This window comes from Labeo rohita, chromosome 7 (genome assembly GCF_022985175.1).
Source record: "Labeo rohita strain BAU-BD-2019 chromosome 7, IGBB_LRoh.1.0, whole genome shotgun sequence".
In the NCBI taxonomy this organism is placed as follows: Eukaryota; Metazoa; Chordata; class Actinopteri; order Cypriniformes; family Cyprinidae; genus Labeo; species Labeo rohita.
In genome coordinates this window covers 23,213,569-23,232,902 of record NC_066875.1, presented here as the reverse complement: position 1 = coordinate 23,232,902, position 19,334 = coordinate 23,213,569, and positions in this window count along the sequence as shown.

Below are 19,334 nucleotides of genomic sequence, written 5' to 3'. Positions count from 1 at the left end.
TGTTTATGTAAGGTAAATAAACTTAAAAGCTGCTAAAACCCAAACTTTGTCCAACAGCTTAGATATACACAATTTTGGCCAGGTTTTTATTGTAAGCTTTTATGAGTGTGGATGTTTGTTTAGTTGGCTGTTTTAGGATTCTGCTGTCTATTTGAATCAGGATTCATCTGACCTGAGTGATACAGACACCACACGGCCAGAAGCGTTGGCAAGCAATGGCAATAACATGGCCACAGCGTGGAGTGTGAGCTGTTAGATTAATGACGGGTTTAACAGAAACTTGCGTTCACACTCCCAGCACAGGGAAATCTTACTGGACCAAGCACAATCAAACATGATCTCTGTTAAACTCTCCCCCCAGTCCTCTTTGGCTTGGCTCCATGCAATGCTACCTGCTTGAGGAAACCTTATCCCTGAACTTGCTTCGGATGCCCCCACGAGGTGGATCTTAACCATAATGATTTCTACACATGTGCAGGGGTGGAGGAGGTTGTTGTGGTGTTTGAGTTCTTAAGCAGTGGGGGTCTGAGGATGCTTCATAGCAGGGGAGACAGGAGAATAAGGAAAAATTGTAAACAAAACAGATTGGGTTGAAGGGGGGGAAAAACTGTGCAAACCCTATATTTTGCTTGGAACCAGATGGGATGTGGGATTAAGGGTAGCAGGAAACAAAATAAAGAGCTAAATGAACCCACAAATAGACCAACATGCAGTTTCAGCTTCCAGAGCCTTTCACCTTGACTCTTTGAATAAGCCATTCGAGTGCAGACATGCTCCAACTGATTGAGTTGCTCCGTGTCCAAAATACGGGTTTCTCTGTAGCCTCTGGAACTGGAAGGTTGCTGCTTTAAATAATTATTATAAATGAGAGACCGAAAAACTTGAGACAGCAGTGAACATACTTTTGACAGCCAAAGAAGGATAAATAGGGTGAAAACCACAAATGGAGATTGAAAGATACAGAATGGGAAATAAGAGAGGGTTTCGCTCAGTGCCAAATGTGGGTCAGGCATGACCTTCCCATACTGCAGATGTTGTCTTCTTTGAAGCACATTCTTACCATCCTAGAGGGAGTCTACCAATAACACAGGTGTAGACACACTTTCCTGCACTGGGCTGCATAATTTATGGCAACCGAGTGCCTGAGGGAGTCACGAGAGAGGGTATTCCCTGTCGGAATGAGATCCTGGTTGCTGGCAACAGCTCTGGACAGAGTTTGCGATGAGAACCGATGTAGATAAAGTCAGGAGCAAAGAACGGAAAGAGGCCCCTCCTGTCTGTTGTGTACACATCCTCTCAGGCCTCTCAAGCTTTGAGCTGCATGTTCTGCACAGCTCACCCTAAACAGCTCTTGCAGTGCCTGAGTGGGGCTCCGTCAACCCGCTGAATCATGAAATGTTTCAAGAATGGTGTCATCACACCAAAGACTCATCATACAAGGCATTGCCACTGGGGGGAGGTGGTGAGCAGCTAAAAGACGTGATGAAGATGGTGAACTGCTGGGGAAATTTAAGTGTGACAGCAAAGTATATGCTTAAATAACACATTATCTTTTTTTCTGAGATGAAAATGAGTAATTACAGCCCCTTAACATTGTTTGTAAGCCATCATTTAGACCTAAACTAAAATTAGAATTTATTTAATAAACTTCTAACAGGCATCCCATAAACCCAGTATACTAACTTCATGTTTAGTTTCTCTGTCCGCCTACTTTCACAGTAGGATGTAGGGTGATCATGGTGGATCATAGAAATGAATCATTGGTGTGTGGTGGCGTTCTAAAAAAAGAAGGCAAAGATTATTATTATTATTCATGTCCCAGTCATATAAACATTACTTACACTACCAGGAAAAAGAAAAAAATGTAAAATTGTTTATTAAAGCCAGTGAATCTCATCAAATTAGTGTTTTAAGCATTTATTCCAAAATTATAACTCAAGGCAGTAATAATTTAAACATTATATATTTTTGGTGAACGTACGTTCAGCTATTCTTTTTTTAATAGTTAACTTTTACCTATTATTGGTCACCAACACAAAGTTTTGCTTTACAGCCAGGACACACCAAGCTGACTTCAAAGAACTAGCGGCGACAAAAGCCGAAGGTGTTGTCGCCTTGTGACGGCAGCGTCTGGACCAAAAAGCTGCACTTGAACACACCGCACAGAATACAGCCGACTGCAAACTAATGTGTGCGTTCTGCGCCTGTGTAACAAGAGTTAGCTGTCTATATCAGCGTCTATCAATAGTATATATTTGTCATTCAAAAGGAGAAAGCGACACAACAGTATACAAGATTCGCAGATATACGAAACATAAACAAAGCAGCACTTGTTTACCATTGTGAATATCAGTTATGTTGATAACTTTTTCCATTCTTTATTTACTTACTCGTTTTCATCACTTTCACTTTAATTCTCCAGCAATGACTTGTTTGCTTAACTGAGCATCCAATCAGAATTCTCACTCGCGCCGACAGCCGACGTGAGTCGATGAGAGCCGACGTGTGCAACACACCAAACAAACTAGCCCGACAGATTCTGGTCGACAGTCCGACATTGATCGATGACCGACCATCAGCTTGGTGTGTCCCGGCCTTCAAATTCCCCCAAGCTGATTACTCATTAAAAAGTCCCACAGATCATGTTTTCAGGTCATTGTAATTCTTATTTTGACATAACAAAGTGGTTATATCTAAGTATGTAACTGTTTACTAACTTTTTAAAATTAGTCTTCCCATTAAAGTAGAAGTTCACTTCCAGAACAAAAATTTACAGATAATTTACTCACCCCCTTGTCATCCAAGATGTTCATGTCTTTCTTCAGTCGTAAAGAAATTATGTTTTCTGAGGAAAACATTTTAGGATTTTTCTCCATATAATGGACTTCTATGGTGCCCGTGAGTGAACGTCCAAAATACAGTTTAAATGCAGCTTTAAAGGGCTCTAAATGATCCCAGCTGAGGAAGAAGAGTCTTATCTAGCGAAATAATCAGTTATTTTCTAAAAAATAAAAAAATACAATTTACATACTTTTTAAGCTCAAATGCTCATCTTGTCTAGCTCTGCGTGAACTGTGTATTCCAGTTTATGACAGTTAGGGTAGGTTGAAAAATTTTATCTTTTTTGTAAAGGGCGTTTGACCTTCTTTGCCCGTTCACTTTGTAAACACTGGGTCGGTACTTCTGCATTGATGTAGGATGATTTTGAAATTGGAGGAGAAAATGAGATGGGAGTTTTTTTGACCTACCCGAACTGTATTGATCCGGGATACACAGAGTTCATGCAGAGCTAGACAAGACGAGCATTTAAGGTTAAGAAGTATATAAATTGTCATTCAAAAAAAAAAATTATAGTTTCGTTAGATAAGACCTTCTTCTTTGGCTGGGATTGTTTAGAGCCCTTTGGAACTGCATTTAAACTGTATTTTGGAAGTTCTAACTCGGGGGCACTATAGAAGTCCACTATATGGAGAGAAATCCTGAAATGTAATGCCATTATATTGTTCATAGGGCAGGGGTTCTCAATTCTGACCATCGAAATCCACTTTCCTGCAGAGTTTTGCTCCAACCTTGATCAAACTTGCCTGTAACTCTTGAAGGCCTTAATTAGCTTGTTCAGGTGTTTAATCAGAGTTTGGAACAAAACTCTGCAGTGAAATAGATCTCAAGGACCAGAGTTGAGAATCCCGGCTTTAGGGGATCTGTTAAAACTCAGTGGGCTCAGGGGAGGCGAGAGAGACGCCGACTTCCGCTGTAACTTTACCTGCTGGTGTTGTTGTTGGACAATGCTTCTTTTGAAAAATGAGTGATTTCTACACTTTTTAATGCTGTGTTTTGTAACATTGCCGTTGTTTTATTTTTGTACACTTTTTTTTTTTTTCTCATCCAGTATTTTGAGGAGGCACTGCCTCCTCAGAGGAAGCACCTCTGAAATAGTTTTGTTTCTCAGCGTAAAATGTACATTATTTTTGTTTATAAAACATATAACATGTATTTTCTATGACACCTTTGTATCCTGTGCCATAGTTTATCTTCTCATGAGAGAGAATTTGAAGAACATCTGAAACCAGCTGTCAGAGAACCTGCATGTTCGCCATACCAGGAGATCAGTCAGCAAATAAATGGCAGCTGACTGGCCTGTAACAACTCGATCTCATGGAAAAAAAACAGCTATTTTACGAGGTGATGATTTCATATGAATTTGTACTATGCGATTTGTACAGAAACATATGATTTTCAGAAAAAAAAGTAAACCCCTAAACCTAACCGCTAAAATGTATGAATGAGATTGTATGAATTAGTTTGCCATGAGAGACACATATAATATGCGCCACCAGAAAAGGGAAAAGTGATATAACTGCATATTGGGGTAGGGTCTGCGCGGTTAAAGAGAAAGCGTGGCCCATCCGACAGTGAGGAAAGGTCATGTCCTCATCTGCTTGTTTCCCAAGAACACCAAGCATCAAAATCTGCCTACTTTTCATCTGATCACTGACGGCAGGCTTAGAGGGATCACTGTTGTTTTTTAATAATGTCTTTAGATGAAACGGCAACCGGGGCGCTCCCTTACTTTAATCTTCCCTTCCGGTAACATCAAATCCTGATTATTGTCTAACGCACATGTGAATGTCTGTGTGTCCTTAGTTGTCTGATGAAGAAAGAAAAAGTAGATGATTGTACATGTGCTGCTGTCAGAGGCTCACCTGTATAATAGACCAAATAATGGTCTGAAACCTTAAAGATGCTTTATGGACCATTTACAAAGTAGAGGATAAAGGCACATCTGAATCTCAGTGTTTACATAACATCCTGTCTATTAAGAGACCTTCCTTAGGTCGTTTTTTTTGAACAGCTTATGATATCCCACAATCTTTTCCATGTGGTTTGGCAGTTGCATGAAATATGCTAGCTAAATAAATAAAAATATCAATTAATTGAGCTGTTGATTGAAACACGCTCATGTCGTTCCAAACATGTTTGAGGATCTTGGGAACCAAACAAACTTCAATCCACAGATGAGAAACTATGGTTTGAAACAGTATGAGGTTGATTAAATGAACACAGAAGTTTGATCTTGTGAAAAGCTATTTCTTAAACTAGTTTTGTGCATGGAAGTGGCAAATGACAGCTGTTTTGAAACAGTCACTATGTGATGAAGTGAGACGTTGGAGCATCTGAACTGTGAACAGCTACTACACCAGACAGCATGATGCTTCAGTAAATATAAATATATATTTATACAATTGCGATACACTGTTACCCAATTTGAACACACTTTCATGTCCATTTTTTAGTTCTGTTTACTCTGTGTAGATGTTTATTCTTATTTTCTTCTTGTGTATATATGTGTAAGTGCTTAGAGCTCCTGCAAGCCAAAACAAATTCCTTGTGTATGTGAGTGCACTTTGCCAGTAATGATCTTTCTGGATCTTATTCAGATCAAATGTCATGCATTATTTTGCATAGCAATGTGGAACGTGTAATTTCCTGTACTTGTGCTATGTCTTTTAAAAACCCCAGAGCTTACTTGAGTGACGCTTACAGATACTGTTCCATCTAGACACACCAGATGTTTGTTCATAGATGTTTGTAGCAGATTCAAGTGTGTGAGCTCAGGTGTCTCATTGACACCATTCTGTTTTCTCTCAACATAGTTTCATCTGAAAGACAATGCCACTATTCTGCCAATCACGGCTTAAGTATTGCTTATGAACAAGCTAATGAATGCTTTGCCATCTCAATACTTGAATGCTTTTGCTCTCTGACCTTTGACCTTTGCTTGAATTTTCACCATCCATTACTCCAATTTTTAATGTCACATGGTCTTTCAGAAATCATTATAATAATCTGATTTGGCACTCAAGAAAAATGTCTTGTCAGTAATGAAAATGCATGTGTCATGGTACTGACTGACACGGAAGAGAAGAAATTGTTGAAGTCATTAGGGCCCGAGCACTGCAGTGCGAGGACCCTGTTGGAATTGCTCCATTTATTATTATTTTTGTTTTCTTTGCACACAAAAAGTATTCTCGTAGCTTCGTAACATTACGGTTGAACCACTGATGTCACATGGGCTATTTTAATGATGTCCTTACTACCTTTCTGGGCCTTGAACTTGGTAGTTGCGTTGCTGTTTATGCAGGGTCAGAAAGCTCTTGGATTTCATCAAAAATTTCTTAATTTATTTTCCAAAGATGAACAAAGGTCTTACTGGTAATTAATGACAGAATTTTCATTTTTGCGTAAACGATCCCTTTAACAGGCCTAAAAAACTCAAATATTTTGTGAACTCTGTAGCACACCCTAGGGATCCCAGTTTAAAAGCCACTGCTTTAAATAATAGAAAACATTCGTCTGTTGATCCATTTTCTTAATAGCTTGTCCTATGCAGGAAAGCTGCAATAGAAAACATCTTACTGAGAATATTGGGAAACATTTATCTGTGTGGCATGATTTCCATATGGTTGTTTAAACTTTAAACTGTGATGCTCTTCTGTTGTATGTGGGGGTGAGTTTTGGTGTGGGTGTATGTGGGCTACCCTTAGCCTCCGGTGCGGCCTCTAATCGATCACGTCTGCTCCTGTCCTTTCATATGCTGTTTGGCCGGGTTTGACTGGCCACGTGGGCTTTGCACAGTTCATCCAAACCGAAGCCCTGACTCAGCAAGTGACCAGAGGGCAGGGTGTCCACGGCTGGGAAAGAGCTTTACATTGCGGGATTCAGTCTCAGGATGCACAGAGCTGGAGTCTGCAGCTGCCAGCAACCCTGCAACACTGAGGCACTGTTCAGACTCTCCAGGATACTTCTAATTTCTTTCACTGGCTCAGATTTTTAAACCACGATCAGTCTTGGTGAAGTAAGGATGTGTATTAAGGCGTTTAGGAAAGTAGTTTCCATTATTTGAGAAATTTAAGTCAATATTTGGCTTTGACACTAATGACTCATTTGAAAACACTAATGTGGTAAATGGATAAAGGCCGTCTCTATCCGTTTGACTGAGAGACAGTGGAAAGTGAGCTGGCCTGTGCTCTCTCTCACAGTTTGAGGTGTGGTACAGCACTGTGTGTTATGGGTGGATGGAGGTGTTGGTGTTAACCAGAGTTCTACACTATTGATTCTGTCTGTTGATAGTTTTGCATTTCCCCCGATTATTCTAAATCTATCACTCAATTCTCCAATCCTACTCACATTTGTTTTGTCAAGAGCTGTTCCTATAGAGACCTATGATATATCAGTTTGGTCTTTTTTCTTTACCACTGGCTCAAATGTTTGTGCACTTATTGCATATAACCTATACAGCCCAAGACGCTAATAGGCTCCAGCGCCTCCACAACCCTATACAGGACAAGCAGTTTGGAAGCTGGATGGATTTATGATAAAATCTTGGAATGGTCAGCCTTATAAATGTTTTTTCTTTAGATTATTATATTTATGTATTTAAGAAATCAAAAACAGTGTTGTATGTGGTTTAATAGTTAAATCTATAACAAACTAGCACTAACCACATATCTACAGTTTTTCAAAAAATTACCAGGAACACTGTAAAAAACAATTTGTTGAGTCAACTTAAAATAATTTGTTTCCTGGCTGCCTTAACATTTTAAGTTCAGTCAACTCAAAAAAAGTTTATTCAACTTGAAATGTTAAGTTGTACTAAGTGACACCTTAGATATTTGAGTTGATTCACCTTCAAATTTTAAGGCAGCTGGGTTACTTACCCAGCTTTTAAGTTTAACAAACACAAATATCTAAGTTGTCACTTAGTACAACTTAACATTTCAAGTTGATTAAACTTATTTGAGTTGACTGAACTTAAAATTTTAAGGCAACAGGGTAACAAATTATTTTAAGCTGACTCAAATTGTTTTTTGTTTTTTACAGTGAAAACCATTTCATTTATGAAATGTCATATTGATTAAATAATCCTTAGTATGACCTGATTCAGTACAAAATGTAAAAATTTAGATACTTCTGCCTGATTTAAAATGTAGTTTTGTTGTTATAAATGAATATATTTAGGTTAATACAGCAATATTAAATAATACAGTGCCCTCCATTAATATTGACACTCTTGGTAAATATGAGCAAAGCTTGATATGAAAATCTGCGTCATTTATCTTTTTGATCTTTCATTAAAGAAATTCACAAAATTTAAAATTCTGAAGTAAAACAATGGAAATTGGATGGAAAATGTTAATATGAAATAAATGTAGTTCTGTATTTCACGTTGGCCACAATTATTGGCATCTACTTATTACCAATACCAGTGAGTTTGGAGAACACCTGACAAGCGATCAGAAACCATTTCTTCATACAGAAACTCTCCAGATCCTTCAGATTTCCAGCTCCATGCCAGCTTCTCTTTAGTTCATCCAACTCATTTTCTGTAGGGTTCAGGTTAGGGAACTGGGACAATGGCAAAAGCTTCATTTTGTGCTCAATGACACATTGTTTGCTGATTTTGATGTTTGTTTTGGATCATTGTCCTGATGGAAGATCCATCCACAGCCCATTATAAGATTTCTAACAGAGGCAGTCAGCTTAACATGTTTTGATTTGATAGAGTCCATGATGCCATGTATCTGAACAAGATGTCCTGAAAAATAGGCCCACAACATTAGATCTAGCAGTGTATTTAACTGTGGGCATGGGGTACTTTTTATCCCTGTTTGCACCGAACCCATCTGGTGAGTTTGCTGCCAAAAAGCTCTTTTTTACTTTCATCTGACCAAAGCCAGTCCTGTTTGAAGTTCCAGTCGTGTTTGACAACTGAATATGCTGGAGTTTGTTTTTGGATAAGCAAGGAAGATTTTTCTTGAAACCCTCCCGAACAACATGTTGTGATGTAAGGCTGTTTAATATTTTTTGAGGCTTTCTGACCCCAAGTAATCTTTCCAATTCTCCAGCTGTGATCCTTGGAGCGCCTTTGACTACTCAAACTCTTCTCCTCACCATGCTTTAGGATGATATAGACACACAATCAGGCAGATTAGTTGATTGTAACTTCTTAATTATTGCCCTGATGGTGGAAATTAGGATTTTCAATGTTTTAGCACATTTTTTTACAGCCACTTTCTATATTGTGAAGCTCAACAATCTTGTATCTCTGCACTTCAGAGGTATTTTAGAATCTCTAGGGGTGCCTATAATTGTGGCCAACATGCACTGGAGAAAAACATTTATTCCGTAATGTGAGTTTCCACCCCACTTACAATTGTTTTACTTCAAAGAAAGGTTAGAATTTTGTGAATTTTTTAAATGAAAGATCAAAAAGATAAACAATGCAGATTTATTTTCATAGCCCCCTTTGCTCATATTTACCAAGAGTGCCAATATTAGTGGAGGGCACTGTATTTTTGACTTGAATAAACCAGCTAACATAGATATACCATTTTAGCTGACCATTTTTTGTGTAAGCAAACTTATGAAGTGGATTAATTTAGATAAATTTGTTATAAACCTATGTTTAAGGTTTAATGTTCTGTTATTTTCTGTCATCATTTACACACTTAAGCCTCAATGTCTTGTTCAATAATAATAACTGTTCATGACATCAAATCATGCCATCGGAAAACATAGTCAATCTGACTGAGAACATAAAAATGAATAAATAAACTGAGAGAATAAGCCACACATTTAGTACACATTCAAATGGTCATTTTACTGTTGACTATGAGCAGTATATTATCCACCTACATGTCCACTGCATGTAAATATTTACAGAGTGTAAGATGATGTCATGTCTCTGGCCCCTTGTTCATAATGCTGATTGTCTCCACTGTGAGTAGCAGACGTGGTACAACTCCGGGACTACGCGGCCATATCAAAACAGAGTCGCTGCTCATTCTGACCAATCAGGGCGGAAAATTGGAGACAAGGGGCCCTACGTGGACTTCTAAAGCCAAGCCAACACACAGCAACCCACACATAGCGTTTCCTTTGCCTAAGAGCCCTTTCAAAGTGTCCTCTCAGATCAAACTAACAATCCCTATTGTAACAGATCATTGGGAAACGAATGTCATCCCATCAAAATGTAATTATTCATGCTAGAGGGTGGGATATGGTTGCGTTTTAATCATGCCGCTGAGAGGCATGGTGTGGGGGACGGACTGTCACGGCAAAGTGAAATGAGAAAAAAGGGAATGACAACTGGTTCTTTTTCCTTTAGTTTAACACATGCAGCAAAATAACAACAAAAGGAATTTTCTGGTTTCAGTACACATTAAACTCCTTTGACAACAGTTGTGGCATAATGTTGCGGCACAATGAATCTGGGATTTACAATAGAAGTTCATGGAGACAGTTCATAAACATTAAAGGGATCATGAACTGCCATTTTTTTAAATATTTTGTACTGTTTGCTGAGGCCTACTTACAATATTATCAACTTTTACACCAAAAAAATCCATTTCTGTCCTGTTTTTAACTCCGCTGATAAAAACGCTCTGTTTGAATAGGTGTGGTGGATTGTAGACTCATGCCCACTGCTATGATTGGCTAACAGTTGTGTATGTTTGACAGCCTACGTCCTTTATAGATGGACGCTGCTGTGATTTAGGTTAAAAATGTATAAATACGATCTATAATAATGGACAAAGTAATAGCAACCATGAAAAACAGTTTGTTTGATCCAACATAGTCGGCGCAGCATTGGGTTTTAGTTTCAGTCTTTCTGACAATCACGTGACAAATTGTTCCTTGTTTGTAAACAAATCCTTGGTAAAATGAAGTAAACAAAGGACCAAGTTCTTACTGATACGGCCTGGAACTTTCAAATAATAAAACTTTAATGAAAATAAAGTTCATCCACTCTTTCCTAATGTTAGGATGAGAAGGAAGGCAATGCAAAGACTGTGTTTTTCCACAACTTGGCACTGCACAGCGTCTTGTGTTCTTCGGAGTCATCTTTATCATTTGGTTTCTGCATAGACTTGTGGTTGCCTTGCCTTAGCGTTATTTGCCCTACATGCGCAAATTGGTGGGCGGGGCTAAACAGCTGGAGATAGAGAAGAATGATACGCGTCATAATCTGAAAAACACGCCCACCGGTGGGGAAAACAATCCAACGCTCTCTATTGACTTTTTATTGTGGGAAGCCTCCTCCTTGTCATTTCTGGCTAATAACAAAACACAGAACAATGTCTAAAAGCTGCTATGAGACAAAGTGTATAGTAAACAAGCTAAAAACCCAAAACTAAGTTTTTATAATCTTTCGACCCAAAAAATGAGTTTTTAAGGACGCAAAAGTAGAGCACAACATGTCATATTACTCTAACTACACCCACTGGAGGGAAACTTAATCGCGACAGGAAACAATCATTACTTTTAATCATGTCGAGGATCATTTCACCACCCTATGTAAACCTGAAAGGAGGAGATATATTGAGAAACTAAATTTTATTGGCCTATGTCAGTGCTCCTTTTCCTTACCTTACTTTTGCTTAGAAATTATCCAACTGAATGGCTCAATGTGAAATACCGTGACATTCACAACTATTTATGTCCTTAAATTCTCATTTTATTGGGTGGAGTTCTGGGTTTTTTAGCTTGTTTACTGTACACATTGTCATATAGCAGCTATCAGACATTGTTCTGTTTTTTAAGTCAGAAATGACAAGGAGGCAGCTTCCCGCAATACAAAGTCAATGGAGAGCGTTGGATTGTTTTCCCCCCCGGTGTGGGCGTGGCCTAAATGTGCTCCGTCTCTATGTAGAAGCAGGTGTTGATCCTCTTTTGTGGAAGCAGTGTTTAGTCACACTGTTAAGTCATGAAGTGTTCCACAACCTGTCGTTTTGGCAGATTGTCTTTAATATAAGCTGTTTTTAGGCTAATGAGAAATTTTTGAGTTCTTACAGGATTTTTTTATAGTGCAGTGACCTCTTATATCAAAAGATAAAGGGAATTTAGATTTTTCAGTTCATGACCCCTTTAAGGTTGGCATGTAATGAAAATTTTGTGCTTGTTTTGATCTTATTGTTAATCTTATTGATTCATCTATGCCTTTGGTTTTTATTCATTTTTATAGACCTCTTTAATAAAAAAAAAATCATGACTGGCTCTTCCAGTGGAACAACAGACTTCTCTCTGGAGACATGTACCGGACTGCAACAATGTGCTGAACACAAACAAGTTTTCATTAGTGTTTTTTGGGTACAGATTACATTGTTGTCAAAACAATTGACAATAACGGTACTGTTTTTGAAAGTTTGTGTGTTCAGGCCCCCAACACCCCTTTGTCGTGTAACTGAATGGCTAAAATGGAAAACTCTTAGTTGAAAATGATGTCATGTACACAACACTTAGTCAATTTAAAGGGATAGTTCATCCAAAAATGAAAATTCTGTCATTAATTACTCACCCTCATGTCTTTCCAAACCCGTAAGACCTTCGTTCATCTTCAGACCACAAATTAAGATATTTTTGATGAAATTTAAGAGCTTTTTGGGATAGTTTTTGGGTGAACTAACCCTTTAAACAATGCCCCTTTCAATCAACTGCAAGATCACATTCAGATGCTACCATCCAAATAACATGGTGGATAACAGTTTCACTGGGATGTACAACACAGTATGGATGACAGTGCTTTTGTTTATTTGTAGATAGTCTAAAATACTCACTGTTTCAATGCCACAATATGTAAAAAAAAATATGCATGCTAAAATTATTTCAGTATAAAAATAATATCCAATTTTAGTACTCTAAATTTCGTCATGCGTCACTTCCTCCGTGACTTCTGGGTCCAAACGCTCTATCAGATGACACGAGAAAACAACAAATAGTGCTAATTATACACTCAAAATGTTATATAACAAAAAAATTATAGTCATATCCTACTCCATACCGAAATCTCTGATAGCCAGACAATGAAAATATAAATGTAAATAAATAGATAAAAAAATTATTTGTGTTTGGGACGCTGTGAGCATGGAGATTGTAGTGTACCGTAAATGTGAAAACGTTTAGCTTAAATGTTTAATATGACTAAACAGTGCTCAAAAATGGGCTTGTACCCAGAAACAGCATTCGTTGCGTTCGTTGGATGCATTATATCACCACTTAACAAGCAGATTGTAAGTGCCTCACGTTTCGCTAGATAAGTCCCTTCTTCCTCGGCTGGGATCATTTAGAGCCCTTTGAAGCTGCATTTAAACTACATTTCGGAAGTTCAAAATCGGGGGCGCAATTGAAGTCCATTATATGAAGAAAAATCCTGAAATGTTTTCCTCAAAAACCATAATTTCTTTACGACCGAAGACAGAAAGACATGGACATCTCGGATGACAAAGGGGTGAGTAAATTATTTGTAAATTGTTGTTCTGGAAGTGGACTTCTCCTTTAAAGTTTAACAGTAAAAAGTAGCATATTTTTGTCTTCACTGAGCACTTTGACTGTAAGAAAAATACTCAAAATACTCATAAATCCTCATTTCCCAGTATTTCCAGAAGTAATTGAGGGTGCAGAGTCATGAAAACGAATGCTTGATTAGCTCAGCTGTGGTTTTCCTCTGTGACAGACAGCGGATAATGGGTATTTACAGTAATTACTGCAGACAAACATGTCTGAGCGTGCGGCTGTATTGTGCTGGGTCTCCCGCAGTGAACGTGTTTTAACGAGGAACAAATGGTCTGTGGATTTCTTAATTGATGACTCTTATATTTACAGAAATGCATTTCCACTGCTCTTCAGGCTTGTGACGACGAGACATGAAGTTTGAGATGCTCTGAGGGTGGAGAGTTTTCAGGATGTATCGGCACGATTTTAAAAAAGCTTTGCTTCAACGCTTCTGTTTAGACAAGAGGGATAAAGGCTTTCAGCGAAAGAAATGAAGCTGATGACAGAGTAATTTACAGTGTGTGAGCCAGAGACCAGTTGTAATCTTCGATGAGGGGGATGGATTTATTGTTGATCTCTTGCGCTATTGCGGTAGAAACACCCAGAACACTATACACAAAAACCTGCCAGGTGACACGCTATTATACCCAAAGCCCCTGAAAAAAAAACCTGCAGAAGCAAAATAAACATGCTTGATTTATCGCCTAAGAGGAAAGAGCTCACTGTACACACTGTAGAACAAAGTTGGACATGACAAAGCCACATTGCTCCTGATGTTTATCATCCGTTGACTGGTGAAGTGCTGAGTGTTTTGATCTGTTTAATTCATTACGTGAGCCTCAGCAGCCACACACCCTGTAGATCAAAAGATTGCAGAGTGAATCAACTATTGTATAAAACTGGACTATTGTATATACCTGTGCTGCGACGTGTGTGTGCTCACTTCAAAAGTGCTGACTGTGTCACTGCAAACAAAACTATGCTTCTGAATAGTGCAATTATCATATTTGTGACTGTATATGAGTTTAGGTTTAATAGATGCTTTAAAGGGGTCATCGGATGCCTGTTTTCCACAAGTTGATATGATTCTTTAGTGTCTTAATGAAAAGTCTCTAATATACTTTGGTTAAAAATTCTCAGTGGTTGTGTAAAACAACACTCTTTTTACCATGTCAAAATGAGCTCTGCAAAAATAATCCCATTCTGAGGGGTTGTTTCTTTAAATGCAAATGAGCTCTGCTCGCCCCGCCCCTCTCTTCTCTCTGCTGCTCTAAGAGATTGTTTACTTTAGCCACATTTAGTGCGTTTAGCCGCGGAACTTGCTAACTAGCACGTTATTAGGAAAGGTGATTGCAGAGATTCATAAAAAAAAACTGGTGAAGCTGGATCACAAATGATTTACGCGAACATAGACGGATATATGTAGATCAGGAGGCACATTCCCTTCACAAACAAACGTAATCGACTGGATCTTCAGCGGCTCAGATGTCAGGAGTAAATGACGACCACTATGTTCATTATTACATCCAGCAACACAACACCTCAATCGCTCAGTCGGAGATATTCTTGTCTAACTTACATCCCTGCTCCGCCATTGAAACAATGGAGGTCGGACTGTTACAGCTGATCTGAGGTAAACAGCACACAGATTTTAGAAGGACATTAATTCATACCACGTATCTTATCTGTGTTGTGTCTGGAAATCGTGAAGGCAGTGTGTCGTTGTTTAGAATAAAAGCAGCCAGGTACACTGCAGTAACACCAGCGAAATAAAGGAAAGAGAGGATTCTCCCATTGGTTTTCATTGCGTTGCGATGGGACCGGAAGTGGTGATACACTGCTTCGCTTACCGGATATAGGAAGTGAGATAAAGGTCCATTGCACGCTCCCTAAAACTTGCAACATCTGTGGCATTGTGCTGTGTGATAAAATTGCACATTATTTACTGTGACCAGCCTAAGGCACACCTGTGCAGTAATCATGCTGTCTAATCAGCATCTTGATATGCCACACCTGTGAGGTGGATGGATTATCTCGGCAAAGGTGAAGTGCTCACAAACACAGATTTAGACAGATTTGTGAACAATATTTGAGAGAAATAAGTCTTTTGTGTACATAGAAAAAGTCTTAGATCTTTGAGTTCAGATCATGAAAAATGGGGGCAAAAACAAAAGTGCTGCGTTTATAATTTTGGTCAGTGTGTATATAGAAATAAATATGTCTGCTTGAAAGAATAAAGAATATGGTAAATCATTTGTTATAAATAATGCATAATTAGCCTATATAACCATTGGTATTTAATTGAAAAGAAGACAATTTTTTCATTTTTTTTTCATAAGTTTTAATAAGTAGTTTCATTTAATTTTAATATAAAGATGAAAGGAGCGAAATCTGAGCGGCTCATTTTTTCACAAGCTTGCAGAGAAAAGCTTACCAAAAAAATGTACTGGGTTGTTCTTTTTCACGGTTTCTGGGTTGCTAGATGCACCAGTGACCCAATTATAGCACTTATACACTGAAAAATTTAGATTTTTATGATATGTCACCTTTAACAAAAATCTAATTTCAAAGCACCTGTTTGGATGCATCTTGTAAAAAGTCGTATTTTATGTGATTTTCCTAGTATGAGTTTTGCTTTCTGTCAGAACAAGGCCTAAAATGTACTTGAATTATTTAGCCACAGAGGTCTATAATACCTGGGGAAAGCTAGCATGGGAATGTTAGCATTCCCATTCATCTTAATGGCGTTCTGCTGGAGCAAGGCTCTTGGAAGTACGCTGAGGTCTTTTCTCAGGAGTGCTTAGTCCTACTCAGGACTAAGCACCAGTAGGGGCTAACTGGGTCATGCTAACCCGCCAAACTTTGACCCCTTGGTCATGAAAAACTAGCAAAGTATGACATCTTCCTATTGAGTTTCCTATCTGTGTCATATCCACGAGATAATTACAGATTGTTCCATTGTTCTGTCAGACCTGGGGGTTTTTGTTCTCTTGAAAGAGAGCAGAGAGGATGTTCATGACACACCTCGGGGGGAAACGAAGACCTCCTTCACACCGCTTTTGGCAAGCTAAAACCCAGCCCTATGTGAAAAGCGAACAAACGACCTTTGTTTCCAATGCTTAGTTGAGTTTTTAAAAGGGAAACTTTGTGTGTGTGTTGTTGTTGTTGGGGAGGCTGGCAGAGACCAACAGGAAGAATCAAGAGAAGAAAAACTTGACAGTTCAGACAGAGCTGGTGTGCAGGTGCTGTGGAGTTATGAAACACTATCACCTCCGCAGACTGCACCTGAAATCTCACGCTTTCGGAGTAATCGTCGAGTCGGTGCAGCGCTCTCCCTCCAGTGAGCTTTGTGGTCAGCAACACTTCATCTTCCAACTTGTAGAACTTGGATAACAATTTCACAGTTTCAGCATGGAACACTGGCCCATAACAGAAACCCACTTGTATTTAGCTATATTTTCAGTAAAAAGCTTTAAATTCACCCAAAATCAGCAGCAAATAAAATATCAAAATAATTTTTGTAATTTAAATGATTTTAAATTATATGTAATATTTAAATAGAATGATTACTGAGAGATCATGTGACCCTGAAGACTGGAGTAATGGTTTTTTAAATATGTTAAAATAGAACACAGTTGTTTAAAATACTAATATATATCACAATATTACTGTTTTTTATTATAAGTGTAGCCTTGGCGAGCAGCATGGTGAGATTTCTTTCAAAAACATTAAAAATTCTTGCCAAACCCAAGCTTTTGAATGGTAATGTTGCTTCGGGTGACTTATTGAATGTTTCCAGTGCTTAGTGTTCCTGTTTGAAATAATTGAAGTTGAAGTGCTTCTTGCAATTGGATTTTGAGATCCATAACTGGGACTTTAGGCTCAAACAGACCTTCTAGCTCCCACAGCTCCCTCCTTTACTGAGAAAAACTATTGGCTTAGAATAGCTTACATATCCTCTACATTCTAAAATGTTCTTATTGATTATTATATGCCTTTGGGTTTAAATGAAAACTACCAAGATACATTTTTATGTGCTCTGCTAGCAGTTTCTTCTTGTTTTATTGCATAGGTGATTGATTCCAGTCATGCTGACATTAGTAGCAGGATTTAAATTGGTGAAAATAGGATAAAATATCCAGATGGGCTCCTGGTTAAGTGTGACTTACCTGTTCAGAAAAGAAATATGTCTGAAATTTGTCTTTCCATAAATATCCTGTGTCTTCCATGATCGCATGCTAGATTAAATATGGCATCTATTGTGACTGTAGGCTTCTGCAGCCAAGCCAATCCTCAATGCTGTGGACGTGATTCCTAAAACACTCAACCCCTTTTCAATAATATCTTAAAGGAAATGTTCCTTTAAGTAAATAATTATAATACAGCTCCCAAATGACATGTTTTTTTTTCTGCTTTGTGGTGAATAAGCAGAATGTTTAAAGAAACATCAAAGGCTCAATCACTCCACCCACAGACAAGGCACACCACAAAGTGGAGGAATTATCATAATCAGAGATGAAACTTTTCCTATAGAACGATTCTAAAAATACCTCATGCCAAAAGAAAAAAAAAGTTTTCCCCTCAATTTTTCTACCTCATGATGTTTACCCTCTAACTTTAGAAATGCTGACATTTTGAGCCTAGACACTGACCAGAGAGAGATTAGCGGAGTGTGTCCTGCCAGTGTGCTGGAAGAGTTTAGGCACTCTGAGGTCTGTCACGTCCTCCTAGATGAGATACTGCCATGTGGCACAGCCGGCTCACTGAATTTTTATAATGTAGAATTTTTAATTGACTTTTTATTTATTTTTCAATCTGTCTGTTCTGTTTAGTTTTTATTCGGTTTTACTCTATCATTGTTTGGTTTGTTTTTTCCATTTTTTTTTTTAGAGTATTCTCGCTTCAGTTTATTTAGTTTTTACATTTACATATCATCAGGGGTTCATGAGCGTAGCGCTGAAACCCTATAGTAATTGTTAGAATGGTCACCGATCTCCACGTAAAACTGATCATGCAGACCAAACCCTAAGTTGTAGAAAATTGAAATTTGGAGGGATGGTAATACTCACACCGCCTACAACGTGACCAAGGCTCGGCCTGATGGGGGCGCTACAGCGAACAAAAATGCAAAATCCTTCATAAGCGTCAGTCGCAGGCTCAAGTATCTTATGTCGTTGAAATCTTTTGCTGCATGGTGGACAAAACAAAATTTTCGGGTATTTAGCATTTTTTGAAAAATCTACTTTTGCAAACTAGTCTTAGGTTTTTTGCCTGCTTGGAACCAAACCAGTGCAGAAAGATTCTCTGGAGAGTGAACATCAATAATTATAAAAAAAAAAACAAAAAAAAAAAAAAAAAAAAGTTGAACTCTCGACTCACCATTGCAAAGGGATGCCAAGACGTTTGAAAGGGGCAGTGCCACTTTTAGTAAAATGGCTATAACTCCTGAACGGAATGAGATATCTTCACCAAACTCAGAACACTTATGTAAGAGCTCAATCTGAGGTCACAGGAAAAAATTGAATAGCTTGACCACTTGGTGGCGCTATTAGAGAGAAAAAAAATGGCTGTATCTGTGCAACCAAATCGGTGCACAGTCTTGGTTCAAAGTGCCACAAGTGTCTATAAGGACATTTGCGTATCTTAAAAAACATGGCCGCCATTGCCAGATGAAGTGTCCTCGCGTGGTGGAAGCAATTGAAACGAATGGGTTTCATAGCACAGCGCTTTCCGCATTCGGTTTGAAAGCCGTTTTGTGCGCCATCCTTTATAATTACTCCAACTAATGAGACAGACAGATAGTCAAGCTGCATCAATCACAAATTGTCAGTCTACAGTGGGTCCACAGCTGAACAACAGAACTACAGAAGCGTGATTTAGCCGGTTAGCAAGACATGTGCAGGGTTGTTACACAACATAACATACATAACCAGGTATTTTGAATGATCGCTAGAAACTACAATTTTTGTAGATTCATCTTTTGGAAGTGAATATAAAACAAT